Source organism: Ursus americanus, chromosome 20 (assembly GCF_024610735.1).
Source record: "Ursus americanus isolate L20-20 chromosome 20, mUrsAme1.1.p, whole genome shotgun sequence".
Classification (NCBI taxonomy): domain Eukaryota; kingdom Metazoa; phylum Chordata; class Mammalia; order Carnivora; family Ursidae; genus Ursus; species Ursus americanus.
The window spans coordinates 48,638,885-48,651,460 of NC_142146.1; the positions used below are offsets into that span (position 1 = coordinate 48,638,885).

At 36.5% G+C, this 12,576-nt stretch overlaps 1 long non-coding RNA gene across 2 annotated transcripts in view; it reads left to right on the forward strand.

The window, feature by feature from the left end:
- LOC123801944 (uncharacterized) overlaps nt 1-12,576 on the forward strand; it is a 327,897-nt gene that overhangs the window by 104,753 nt on the left and 210,568 nt on the right. Inside the window, exons 4-5 of one of the 2 annotated variants that reach the window (XR_015727900.1) lie at nt 3,602-3,670; nt 5,869-6,376. This is a non-coding gene — a long non-coding RNA (uncharacterized LOC123801944). Of the gene's footprint in view, nt 1-3,601; nt 3,671-5,868; nt 6,377-12,576 lie in introns of those variants that run through there. The other variant, XR_006782380.2, reaches the window with a different exon arrangement.

The following is a 12,576-nucleotide window of genomic DNA, read 5'->3' on the forward strand; positions in this document are numbered from 1 at the left end:
AAATGTAATTTTGTTCTTGTTTTTTGTCCTCTATGTAACATTGGTGTTACTCAACTTGAGAATATTCATTTTCTTTAGAATCACAGTAGTGACAAACTGGGTCAGGAAGCAACGCCTGCCAAGGCCCATCTACTGATCCTGTCTTTGGCAAGCCCTTAGACCTCTCTGAAACCTAGTTTCTCATCTGCAAAATAGGCCAAATAATATCAACTGTACATTGTCTACAGTAATATTGTGAGGATAAAAAAAATCATATCAGTGTAGATGAAACAGAAGTGAAAGCCACAGATCACAATATAAGTGTTAAGGATTATTGTGGACCATAAACCATTCAAATTGTTCTTGGCCCCCAGATCTTTGCAAGGCTGGCTTCTCATCCTTTAGGTTTTTGTTTTGTCTTATTTTGTTTTTAAGATTTTATTTATTTATTTGACAGAGAGAGACACAGCCAGCAAGAGAGAGAACACAAGCAGGGGGAGTGGGAGAGGAAGAAGCAGGCTCCCAGCGGAGCAGGGGGCCCGATGCGGGGCTCGATCCCAGCAACCTGGGATCACGCCCCTGGGCTGAAGGCAGAGGCTTAATGACTGAGCCACCCAGGCGCCCCCATCCTTTAGGTTTTAACGTAAATGTCATCTCTTCAGAAAGGGCTTCCCTGACCAGTTAATCTAAAGTAGAAATCCACAACCTCTACAAGTCACTCTTTGCCCTGCTTCCCTTTTCATATCACTTGTGATTACCTGAAATTTGCCTACTTATGGTTTATGTGTTGTTTTCTGCCTCCTTATCCTATAGTGTGAGCTCCACATGGCTGGGCCTGCTGTCTGTGTGTTCATTGCTGACCCCCCAAAGTACGGAACATGTACAATGAAGGAATGTGCTATTTACAATCACTCCTGTCTCTAGGTACATCTGTTCAAATGCATTTAGGTCTTAGAGATGTGTCGAGCTGAACATTTTCATGTAACTTTCTATGTGCTTGGCAGCAAAAGGTTTCAGAAAGTACCACATGCATCCTCCCAACCTAAAGATGAACTATCCCAAAGAGAATTGTTTTCTCTGTAGAGTCATTTTCACCTCTGAAAAGGTCACTTTATTCAAAATGCTGCACAGAATTCATCTATCTCCAGATCAGTAGAAGAGATTTATTTTTTGATTCTCCCTTTTCGAGTGGTTTAGACCCCTCTGTTGGTATTACTCTTTCCAGAGCCAGCCAGGAATTATGATCGTAAAACTACTAGGTCAATCTGGCCTTCCCAAATGGTGCCAACATACTTTGCATGTTGGTTAACAAGTGAGGCAGTTTATTCCTATCAAATAAAGAACCCCAAAGTTTATGTGACTAGGGAAATACATATCCATGCCTTACAAAACTAATGAATGAACCCCAAATCTTTACAATCACTTATAAACTCTTAAGCCGTCTAGCCTCCTTTTAGTCTCTCAGGCTTTCTATCTGCTGCACCTCTCATCACTCCTTTAGCTCCAGCCATGCCGGCCTCCTTGCTATTCCTACAAGCCTCTAAAATATTTTTTCCCCCAAATATCCACAAGGCTTACTCCCATATAGCCCTCAGGTGTTTGCTCAAATGTCACCTTAGAGATGCTCTCCTGTCCACCCTTTTTAAAATCATAAAACCTGCTCTCCACTCCCTATCCCTTACCCTCTGCTTCATTTTTTCCCATAGCTTATCTCATCTATTTGGTTTATTTATCTGTTTATTTTCTGTTTCTTCTCCCCATAGTCCAGGTTCTGTGAAGGCAGGAATTTTTGTGTGTTCACTGCTGTGTACTGTCTAGCGCATGGCAAGCAATCAATAAATATTTACTGAATTAATTAATGAATGAAAGAAGAAATTAATATGCAAAAGAGTAGCATAATTTGAATAATTAAAGCTCAAACAATTCATTAAGATTAATTATATACAGTTCTCTAACACTTGAAGGTGAGTGTTAATTAGATCGCTGCAAGGAACAAAAACTGCAGGGTGACTCCAGGACGCAAGATGTTATTTTAAAGGATTTAGGGGAAGTCAGAAAGTAAGGAAATGGAATGTCATTCAGACTACCATTCAGGGTATAGTCGCTGACTTAGCGCTATGGTTCTTGAACTTTATGGTACATCAGAATCATCTGGGGTGCTTATTACAAACACAGTTTGCTGGACCCCGCCCCATTTTTGATTGAGTAAATCCATGTGAGCCCTGAGAATCTGCACTTCCAACCAGTTCTCAAGTGATTCTGATGCTGCTCGACTGTGTCCGTACTTTAAGCACCCTGGCCTAGTAACAAAGTCGGTGTGTTTTACCGTAGGGCAGTCTAGGGCTAGTACTTGGTTCCTTCAACTTTGCTTCCATATTCCTATTTCGTTTTATTCTGATACCAGTTCTTATTTTGATCTCAAGTCCTTGGCTTACTCAAGAGAATTTAGTGTCTCCAGACTTCTGCTTTTTCTGTTTCCCTCTGCATTTGTACCTGTCAACTATGTCTGTTTCTCTCATTTAAAGTCCCCCTGAGATATTCCAGTTACTCTTCAGTAACCCTATAGGGTACAGCTCTTGTAATAAACACCTCACAGGCCCCTTTGGTCATGCAAAGATCCTGAACTAGCAAGGCCATGTGGAATAAGCCACAATCACCTCTGTGTAACATATCTCATGTAACTTTGTTCAGAATGGGTCTGTGAGAATGAAGACACTTGAGGGTTTTCAGAAGAGGGCCCTGTACATGACAGGCAACTAGCATGGAGTATGTACTTCAAAGTGATTAAGGATATTTTGAAAGAGTGTAGAAGAGAATGCCTGTATTTTACTGCCATAAATTGGCTTAGTAATACTGGACAAACTTTTATTTGTCTCTGGACCTCCGTTTCCCCAGCGATCAAGTGAGGGAATTTGATGTGATGGCTGCAAGTTCCTTTCCATATACAGTGTGCTGACGTGATTAATCTAATTTACTAGTGTGTATACATAGATGCTGTCTCCGGGGTATTATAACCCAATCTATTTTGGTTGAACTTTATATTCTCTTTTCTTCAGTTTTTGGGGTTTTTTTTCACTTTGTTTTTAGAGACCAAATATAGAACCAACTTGTCTGTCAAGCGGTTCTGCCACTTACCAGTCATTTGGTAAATTTGCCTTGGGCAAATTTGAGCCCCAATTTCCTCATCCATAAAGTTTGGATTATAATAGCTTCCTAATAGTGTTGTTGGATTAAATGAGTTATGTGTAAAAATACTTATAAGAGTTGGGGATGGGGTCGCCTGGGTGGCTCAGTCAGTTAAATATGACCAACACTTGATTTTTACTCAGGTCATGATCTCAGGGTCCTGAGGTTGAGTCCTGCCTTGGGCTCCCTGCTCAGTGGGGAGTCTGCTTGGGGTTCTCTCTCCATTTTCCTCTGCTCCCCCCCTTCCCCTTGCTCACTCTCTCTCTTTTTAAAATAAATAAATAAATCTTAAAAAAATAGTTAGGGATGAAATGGCTTAATACACGTTAAAGTATTTAGAAAAGTATCTGGCACATAGAAGAGACTATATAAATGCTTTTAAACTTTATTTTCATATATCATAGTTCCCACTTATCTGTGGTTTTGTTTTCTGCAGTTTCAGTTACCAGCAGTCAACCACAGTCTAAAAGCAGACGATCCTCCTGATGAATCGAATCGTCAGAAGGTCAGTAGTAACCTAACGCTCAGTCACACTGCCTGCATCATTCACCTCTCTTTATCTCATCACATCGGCATTTTATCATCTCGCATCATCACAAGAAGGGTGAATACTGAACAGTAAGATATTTTGAGAGAAAGACCACATTCACATAACTTTAATTACAGTATATTGTTATAATTGTTCTATTTTTATCAGTAGTTATTACTGTTTGTCTCTCGTTATGCCTAATTTATAAATTAAACTTTATCATAGGTATGTGTGCATAGGAAAAAACATAGTATATATAGGACTTGGTACTATCTGCAGTTTCAGGCATCTGCTGGGGGTCTTGGAACATATTCTCCACAGATAAGGGGGGACTACTGTATTTTTATCTGTATTTAATATTTTGTCTGTTTTAATACACATGACTATACTGTGCATAGGATTTTTACTCAAAGTTTTACTTAGAATATGAAGTTATCAGAAATTTCTATAGTAAAATGCTGTTGTAGTGAGAAAATTTTGAAGTGTTTTATAAATACTTATATTCTTTTTTTAAATTCAATTAGCCAACGTATAGTACATCATTAGCTTTTGATGTAGTGTTCAGTGATTCATTAGTTGCGTATAACACCCAGTACTCATCACCTCATGTGCCCTCCTTAATGCTATATTCTTTCTTTATGTTTTTTTTAAGATTTTATTTATTTATTTGTGAGAGAGAGACAGAGAGAGCACAAGCAGGGGAAGTGGCAGGGGCAGAGGGAGAGGGAGAAGCAAGCTCTCTGCTGAGCAGAGAGCCCGATGAGGGACTCGATCCCAGGACCCTGAGATCATGACCTGAGCCAAAGGCAGACGCTTAACTGACTGAGCCACCCAGGCATCCCAGTGCTATATTCTTTAAAAAAAATTTTTTTTAAATATATATAGAGAGAACCCATGACTGCACTTGTGGGAGCTGTTAGAGTGGAAGGAGGGACAGAGGTAAAGGGAGAGAGAGACTCTTAAGGAGGCTCTGTGCCCAGCATGGGTTCTGGGCTCAATCTCATGACCCTGAGATCATGACCTGAGTTAAAATCAAGAGTTGGATACTTGACCAACTGTACCACCCACTGCCCAGTACCTATATTCATTTAAAAGATATTTCTGGAAGCAAAGAGGCATGTGACCCTCTGTAAAAGTTAAAACTATGAAACATCAATAATCCTTGCCAAAGGCTAGGGAAGAGAGGAGGAGATTGACCACAAAGTGGCACAAGAGAAATTTGAGGGAGACAGCCATACTCTCTATCTTGGTTGTAGTCTTGGTTACATGACTGAACATGTTTGTCAAAACTCATATACAAAGGAAGGAATCAGTTTTACTGTATCTACGTTATACCTAAATAAACCTAACATTTATTTTAAAAAATGCTTCTTTTGTTCTGGGAGATTTTATAGAACATGCAGCTATGTATAATTCTGATCCTGCAAATTGATTTCCTAAACTTGAATTCATTTTTATTTCTAGTGTTTGAAATGTAACGTAAAATGTTGGTAGAAGCACTGCCATAGGGCTGCCACCATCTTTGCAGCAGCTGCAATCCTTCCTCATGTTTGGTTAGACAGTCTATGGCACTTCCTTATCAAAGAGCTCCAACCTCCCTTCCACCACTGCTTTAAGTGCCATTCCTACTCCACCTCCATCTTCTGTTCATTTCTCCTTGGGTGCGTTAGGCTTCCCCTTGACCAGAAAATGGGAACAAAGGTGCTTATTTGATATTTGTTGATGCTATCTTTAGTGATACTACTTTGCACAGGTTATTTTCTAAATTGTTGCTGCTGATATTCTGAAAAAAAAAGTTCTTTTATGAATATCTTATATTCGTTAACTTAGATAAATTTTATGTTTTGTAGATATTTTTTGTTGTCCATTTAAAAAATCATATTAAAGAAGCTCCTAGTTGCTATTTTTAAATTATTAAAATAGATGTCAAATTTTATGAAACTTTTTTCTACATCTACTGAGATCACGTTTGTTTCCTCTTCATTTTGTTAATGTGGTGAATTATGCTATTTTAAAGTGTTAAAACAACCTTGATTATTATCATCTTGATTATTATATTTTATTTATTTTGTATTTATTGAATATGATTAGCTAACATCTTGTTTAGGATTTTTGTGTCTATGTGCATGGGTGGGGTTGGACTTAATTTTCTTTCCTTGTTGTTTTCTTGTCAGATTTTGATATGAAGTTTATGGTGCCAAAACAAGTTAAACAGTTTTCACTTTTCCCTTTATATTCTAAGGGTTTTTGTAAAATGGAGGACAACTCTTCTTTAAATGCTTGGAAAAATTCACCAGGTGCCATCTTGGCCTGAAGTTTTCTTTAAGAGGTTTTTAATTATGGATTTAATTTCCTTAATAATCACAAGACTATTCACATTTTTGTATCTTCTTTGTTCACATTGTAAATATTCTTTATTAAAATTGTGTCCACACCACTTAAATTTTCAATATTTTATCAGTGTAAAGTTGCTTATAACATGCTCATATGTATTTTTAATGTTTGTAGGATCTGTAGTGATGTTCCTTGGGTGATATGTGTTGTCTTTTGTTTTTCTTGATTATTCTTCCAAGAGTTTTATGAACAGGTTAATCTTTTCAAAAAATCAGTCTGTGGCTTTGTTGATTCCCTCTAAATGTATGTTTGTTTATTTCATTATTTTCTACTCCTACCATTCTTCCATTTTCTTTGAGTTTATTTTGTTTTTCTTTTTCTTACTTCTTGAGATGGATACTTGGTTTATTAATTTTCAACCCTTCCTTTCTGTTTTTGTATTTGAATTTAAAGGCTATAAATGTCCTTTAACACTTCTTTATCTACATCACAAAAATTTTGGGTATTTCATCTTTTGTTACAATTATAATTTAGATTTAAATTTTTTCTAATTTTTACTTTAATTCATTATTTGACACATGAGTTATTTAGTATTTCTTAATTTCCAAATCTAGAGATATTTGCAAGTTGTCTTTTTATTATTGATTTCTATGTTTTAGCTTCACTAGAGTCAGATTTTAATCCCTTGAAATTTGTTTTTCACCCAATATATAGTCAGCTTTTGTATAAGTGAAATTTAAAATTTGGTATCCACCGATTTCAAGAAGCCCATAGGTAAGAATTCAGAAATTTTGTGAGCTCAGATGGGCAAAAAAACTACGTTTATTTTATTGATCTCTAACTGAAATTTAATGTTTCCTTCAATAATGAATCAACATATCAGATTTGGCTACCAATATAGATATTTTCTTTCTTTCTTTCTTTCTTTCTTTCTTTCTTTCTTTCTTTCTTTCTTTCTTTCTTTCTTTCTTTCTTTCTTTCTTTCTTTCTTTGACAGAGATAGAGACAGCCAGCGAGAGAGGGAACACAAGCAGGGGGAGTGGGAGAGGAAGAAGCAGGCTCATAGCAGAGGAGCCTGATGTGGGGCTCGATCCCATAACGCCGGGATCACGCCCTGAGCCGAAGGCAGACGCTTAACCGCTGTGCCACCCAGGCGCCCCCAATATAGATATTTTCAAATCACAAAACAACTGTTGGAAATATCTTAAGTATTTTTCTCCTCACTATATTAAGATATGGTAGTTATTAGACTACTTCTAGATAATCTTGTATAATACATTAGTAAGGAAACACATGTATTACTGTACAATAGGTTTTTAACATTTTGATAGTTGAATTTTAATATAATTGGTTTCCTTTGTATTCCTCAGCATTGTGTTTTATGCATTTGAGAACATTATTCTGAAAAGAATCCATAGGCTTCACCAGACTGCTAAAGGGTCTCATGGCACATATGTGCGCACACACACGCATGCACAGGCACACACACACACACACAGACACAAGGTTAAGAATACTATTGCAACAGGAGGGAAGGCAGAGTATATGGCTACAGAAGCAGGGGGTTGAGCATATTTGTCACTGGAGAGGATTTTGTGCTATTGCTTCTAATTTTCTAAGTGATACAGATCTCAAGTTCATCAAGAGAGTGAGAAAGGAGGGAGGAGATAATGGAAATTTGAGTTTAGGAGAAGGTGTGAATTAGTTTTCCAAGAGAAGAAGAAAGTTAATTTACTGGGAGAATGCCGCTAGATTGCAGGGTAGTGCTGAATGCCCACTTGTATTTTCAGATTTCAAGGTAGACCACAATTGTGTGTCTTTCTCCTTCTCTGTTCATCTGCACAGAACAGAACAGTACCCAAATCTTTACTCACTCCCAACACTGCAGAAAAAGTCAAGAGTTGAATTAAACAGAATTATGAGTTTCCAAAAGAGAAGGGTGAAGGGAGAGAGGAGCGAGGAAAATAAATAACCTATATAAAAGAGTGATACCAGAAGTGGATTCCCAATACCCAGCTGGATAAAGAGAGAAGTGAGAACATAAAGGAGTTTATGGTCAGTGGTAAAGTCAGTGGATAGGGGGTTTCCACAAGGTGGGTGAATTTGTAGAGTGAGGGACGCTACAGTAAATAAACTAGAGAGAGAAAAGGTAGAGTCGAGAGAATAAAAAAAATATCTTAAATACACTAACAGAAATTATAGTTTAAAGGAGTGAGAAGCAAGTGAATATTTTAGGGAGGTTTCTAAGCTTACGACTGAAATTTTGACATTAAAATCGGGCCCTCTTTTCTTAACTGTCTGCTTGCGAAGTTTCCATGCCCAACCCTCCATGCATCATCTTCTCTGCCTCTGATTTTCCTGAAGAGAGGGAGTTGGCTTCCCTCTCAGTATTCTTGAGATTGATGCTGTTACAGAGTAGCAATCTTGCAAATTAGTAAGACAATTGCTTAGTGTTAGTATTTACTTTGTGTTTGCTCTGTACTCTGTACTATTAGGCAATTTTTGTGTGTCTTTCTCACATAATCCTATGACATGTAGTTGAATAAACTGAAGCTTGAAGAAGGAAATTAACAAGATTAACACAGGTATACCTGATGAAGCTGGAATTTTAAAGAAATGTCCGACTATAAACCATTTTTCCCCCATGCTATTACCTCATTCAGGACTCTTGTTTTACCATTGTTTGTAGGATATGTTTATACACAAGACTAACTATGGCCATTGTTGATGATTCCCTGGAAAAATCCATCCATGCTCTTATCTTACTTAATTTTGCCATAGTTTATTAAATTAGTTGAGCCTTAATTTTTTTCTTTTCTTTTTTCCTTCTTGTTTATCTTCCTTGATCCAGCAATCTCAGTTTTGAGACTATGTAAATAAAATGTTCCCCCAAGTCCTTCTACTTATGAGTATTCCAAAATTTATGTGTCTTCCTTTTTCTCTCTTACATTATATTACTCTCAGTGTTATAATTTCTGTAAGTTGTGATTAAAGTTTTCCCTATACAGTGTCAGAATGACCAATTTGTTATATAATCCATGGGTGAAAAATCAAATTATCTGTTAAATAATATGTATATCTAGCATGTTGTAGAATGACTTAATTTTTTAACTGTCATTCGGTTGATTTTGTGCTGCCTAGATTTAACCCATGTATTATGAAGATAAAGCACTCTAATACAAGATTTCTGGTTCAGCTGAACATATTCATTCATTCATTTATGTTGCCACCCTACACTAACTCCAGTGTATTGAAAAGATATGGTATAAGAAGTAGTGCTATTTCTAAAATTTCTCTTAGCTATGGGAAGTCCTTAGGAATCATCAGGAGATTTTTTTTTTTAATTTATTTATTTATTTATTTATTTATTTATTTAAGAGAGAGAGAGAGAAAGAGAGGAGGGGCAAAGGGAGAAGACAAGAAACTCAAGCAGACTCCATGCTGAGCATGGAACCCAATGTGGGACTACTCAATCTCCCGGCCCTGAGATCATGACCTGAGCCGAAATCAAGAGTCCATTACTTAACTGACTGAGCCACCCAGGTGCCCCCTTCAGGAGATTTTAAAAATAAAAGGTGATGGGGGAGTCACCTGCAGTCCTTTGCTCTACCAGCTGAGCTATTGAAGGGACTGAAGAAATCAGAGAGAGAGACAAACCATGAGAGACTCTTGACTATAGGAAACAAACTGAAGGTTGCTGGAGGGGTGGTGGGTAGAGGGATGGGGTAACCGGGTCATGGGCATTAACGAGGGCATGGGGTAACTGGGTGACAGGCATTAAGGAGGGCACGTGAGGTGATGAGCACTGAGTGTTATATGCCACTGATGAATTACTGAACTCTACATCTGAAACCAACAATGTACTATATGTTGGAAATTGAATTTAAATTTTTTTTAAAAAGTGATGGGGGCCCACTCCTGTATATTTTAATTCAGTGGTTCTAGGGCAGAGGTGCATTACTTTTGTGACAGTAGGAAAAGACCCATCTCTGAGGATGCTGTTGCTTGGAGGCATGACTCATCTTATCTATCATAACACATATTGGGGTAAGCCATCCCAAGCCAGGGTGCGGAGATTGGCAAGTAGAGCATGGGATGGATTTTAGCATTCTTTACCTCTTTGGTCAAACATTTGTGCAGGGCCCCAATAAGCAGCCCTGAGTCTTAGCATCTTGAAAATCCTCTTTCTGTATCATAGTTAGGGGTGCCATTGTACTAAATGCTCTCCTTAAATGAGTGTTGGCTATAGGCCTCTGCCTCTCTGATCACTGTGTATATTTGTATTGGGAAAACTAAACTTCTGAGTTATTTTTTCCATTGGATATGTTTTAATGCTGTACAGAATTAACTCCCTTCCATCACCTGTGTTTATATGATGCCAAGTATTAAAACAAAGTAAATATATTACCTACCTATTACCACTTGTGTGTTCCTAAGTTCCAGATTTATCTAAAATTTTCATGGGTGAGTAAAATTAATAGCTTTAATTTTAATGCTAATAATTATAAATTTAGTAAATTTATTGCCTATTCTGAATTGACCACTATTTACTGAGGTCTGCTGGGATGATATTCTGTGGTCACAAACATGAGGGTATGAAAAACTTCTTACCTGGCAAAATTAGCACTTAGGACTGGAAAAGTTTGTGATTTTAAACTTTAAAATATTATTTTTTTATTTAAATATATTTAAAATATATTTTTTATTTTAATTTGCCAAGCTGTTTCTAGAAGGGATGGTATAAATTTGTCAAATCTCAGAAACAAATAATGCCAGAAACAGCAAAATAGAATTGATCAGGAGACATTATCTAGGGCATAGGATAAAAATGACTTTGAATTCTCAAGGAAAAAAACTCAAGGACAGTTACTTTTTAGAGACTGACTATTCTGAAGTTACTCTGTCCATGACAAAGGTAATGATTTTGAAAAGTAAATGTAACAGCTCAAAATAGCTTTCCTTTAAAAAATATCTAAATGTAATTGCCATATTCAGGAAGTAGAGATAGATTTTACACTTTCAAAAATGAAATCAGAGTTCTAAAGAGAAAGAACAAAGTAGAGACAAAAGTGTAGAAAATAGTTCAATAACCATGATGAAAGTTACTAGGATGATCTCAGGTCATAATTAAAAACAAATCTATACCTGAAACAGATTCTACGGTTTTAACAACAAACCAGCCATAAGTACACATTATTTTTCTTGCAAGTTTCATATTGGTTATCATTTTTCTACTTTATAAAATCTTGATGTGCATTTTTCAGGTGATAACTGGAAGATTACTCTTATTGTACTCCCTATTCTCCAACTAAAAAAAATTATTTTTAAATGTCTAGTATCATGGGTATTATATTTATATGTTACCTACCATTCCTTTACTTACTTATTTATACGTTTAAAGGGATTAAAATATTAAAATGAATTAATATTGTTTTTCTATGAAAATTTTCATGCAAGAAAGCAATATTAATACTTATTTCTCAAATGTTAGAATTGTCCCCAGATTAATGGTAAAATTACAAAGAATGAGCCGAATTTCTGATACCATAGTTGTGTTGTCTTATGGAGGCTGGCAAATGAACAAGTGTCTATTTCAAGATGATTTAAAATTCAAAACCAAATGTGCAATTTGAAAAGCAGCCATGATTATTTCAGTGAATATTATTGACTATTTACTACATGCCAGGTTGTAGGAATGTCAGCACAAAGCAAGATATCACCAGTGGGGGAAGTTCTTGGTCATTAATGTGGTTCTCAAATGTCAGGTAATGAATTATCTCAAAACTTGAATCACAGAGGTCTCTGTGGGTCATATGAATCATGGTTTCATTATAAAAGTTATTTAAATACTTAGAGACTTGGAAAACATTTATCCTAACTCTGAAAGTAACCACTTCCTTCTTTTCTTTATGGCTTTCTTACCCAAGTGTGAATTCCTAGAAAGTGTAGTTTTGTCTTGCCTCTTTAAAAATTTTACTTGAAATGTTTTTAAAGTGTCTTTTAATTTGCAGTTTTTTCATTTTATGTCCCCCAACTCCCACTTACATCATATATCGTAAAAAACTCAGGACATCCAACTAGTAAAGTTTACCACTGTGTGGATTTGGCTGATTTCCTTTTCATGATAAAAATCATCATGTACCTCTGTCCTCATAAAATGGTAACTGGTACCATTTGTCAATCAATGGATTGAACTCAGATTGGATCCCTTTGGCAAGACTCCAGGTCCTGGTGTATTCCTTCATTAGAAGGCATGTAACGTCAGCTTATGTCTTTTTTGTGATGTTAGAAGATGCTCAATGCTTAATGACCAAGCAGTCTTCTGAGTCCTTTTGACATGACTAACAAGTTTTTGATAGCTTTTTCACTGTATAGTTGGACAAGCTTTCCAGCCTCATCATTCACATTTTAATGTGAAATTTGTCTCCCTGTGATTTTTGAAGGGGTCTTTGCCCCAATAGCTTTTCTCCTTTCACAGCGCGCTCTCATCTCTTGTTTTTGCATAGCTTTCCAAAAGACGGCAACTTACTTTCTGAGATTTCCTGGTT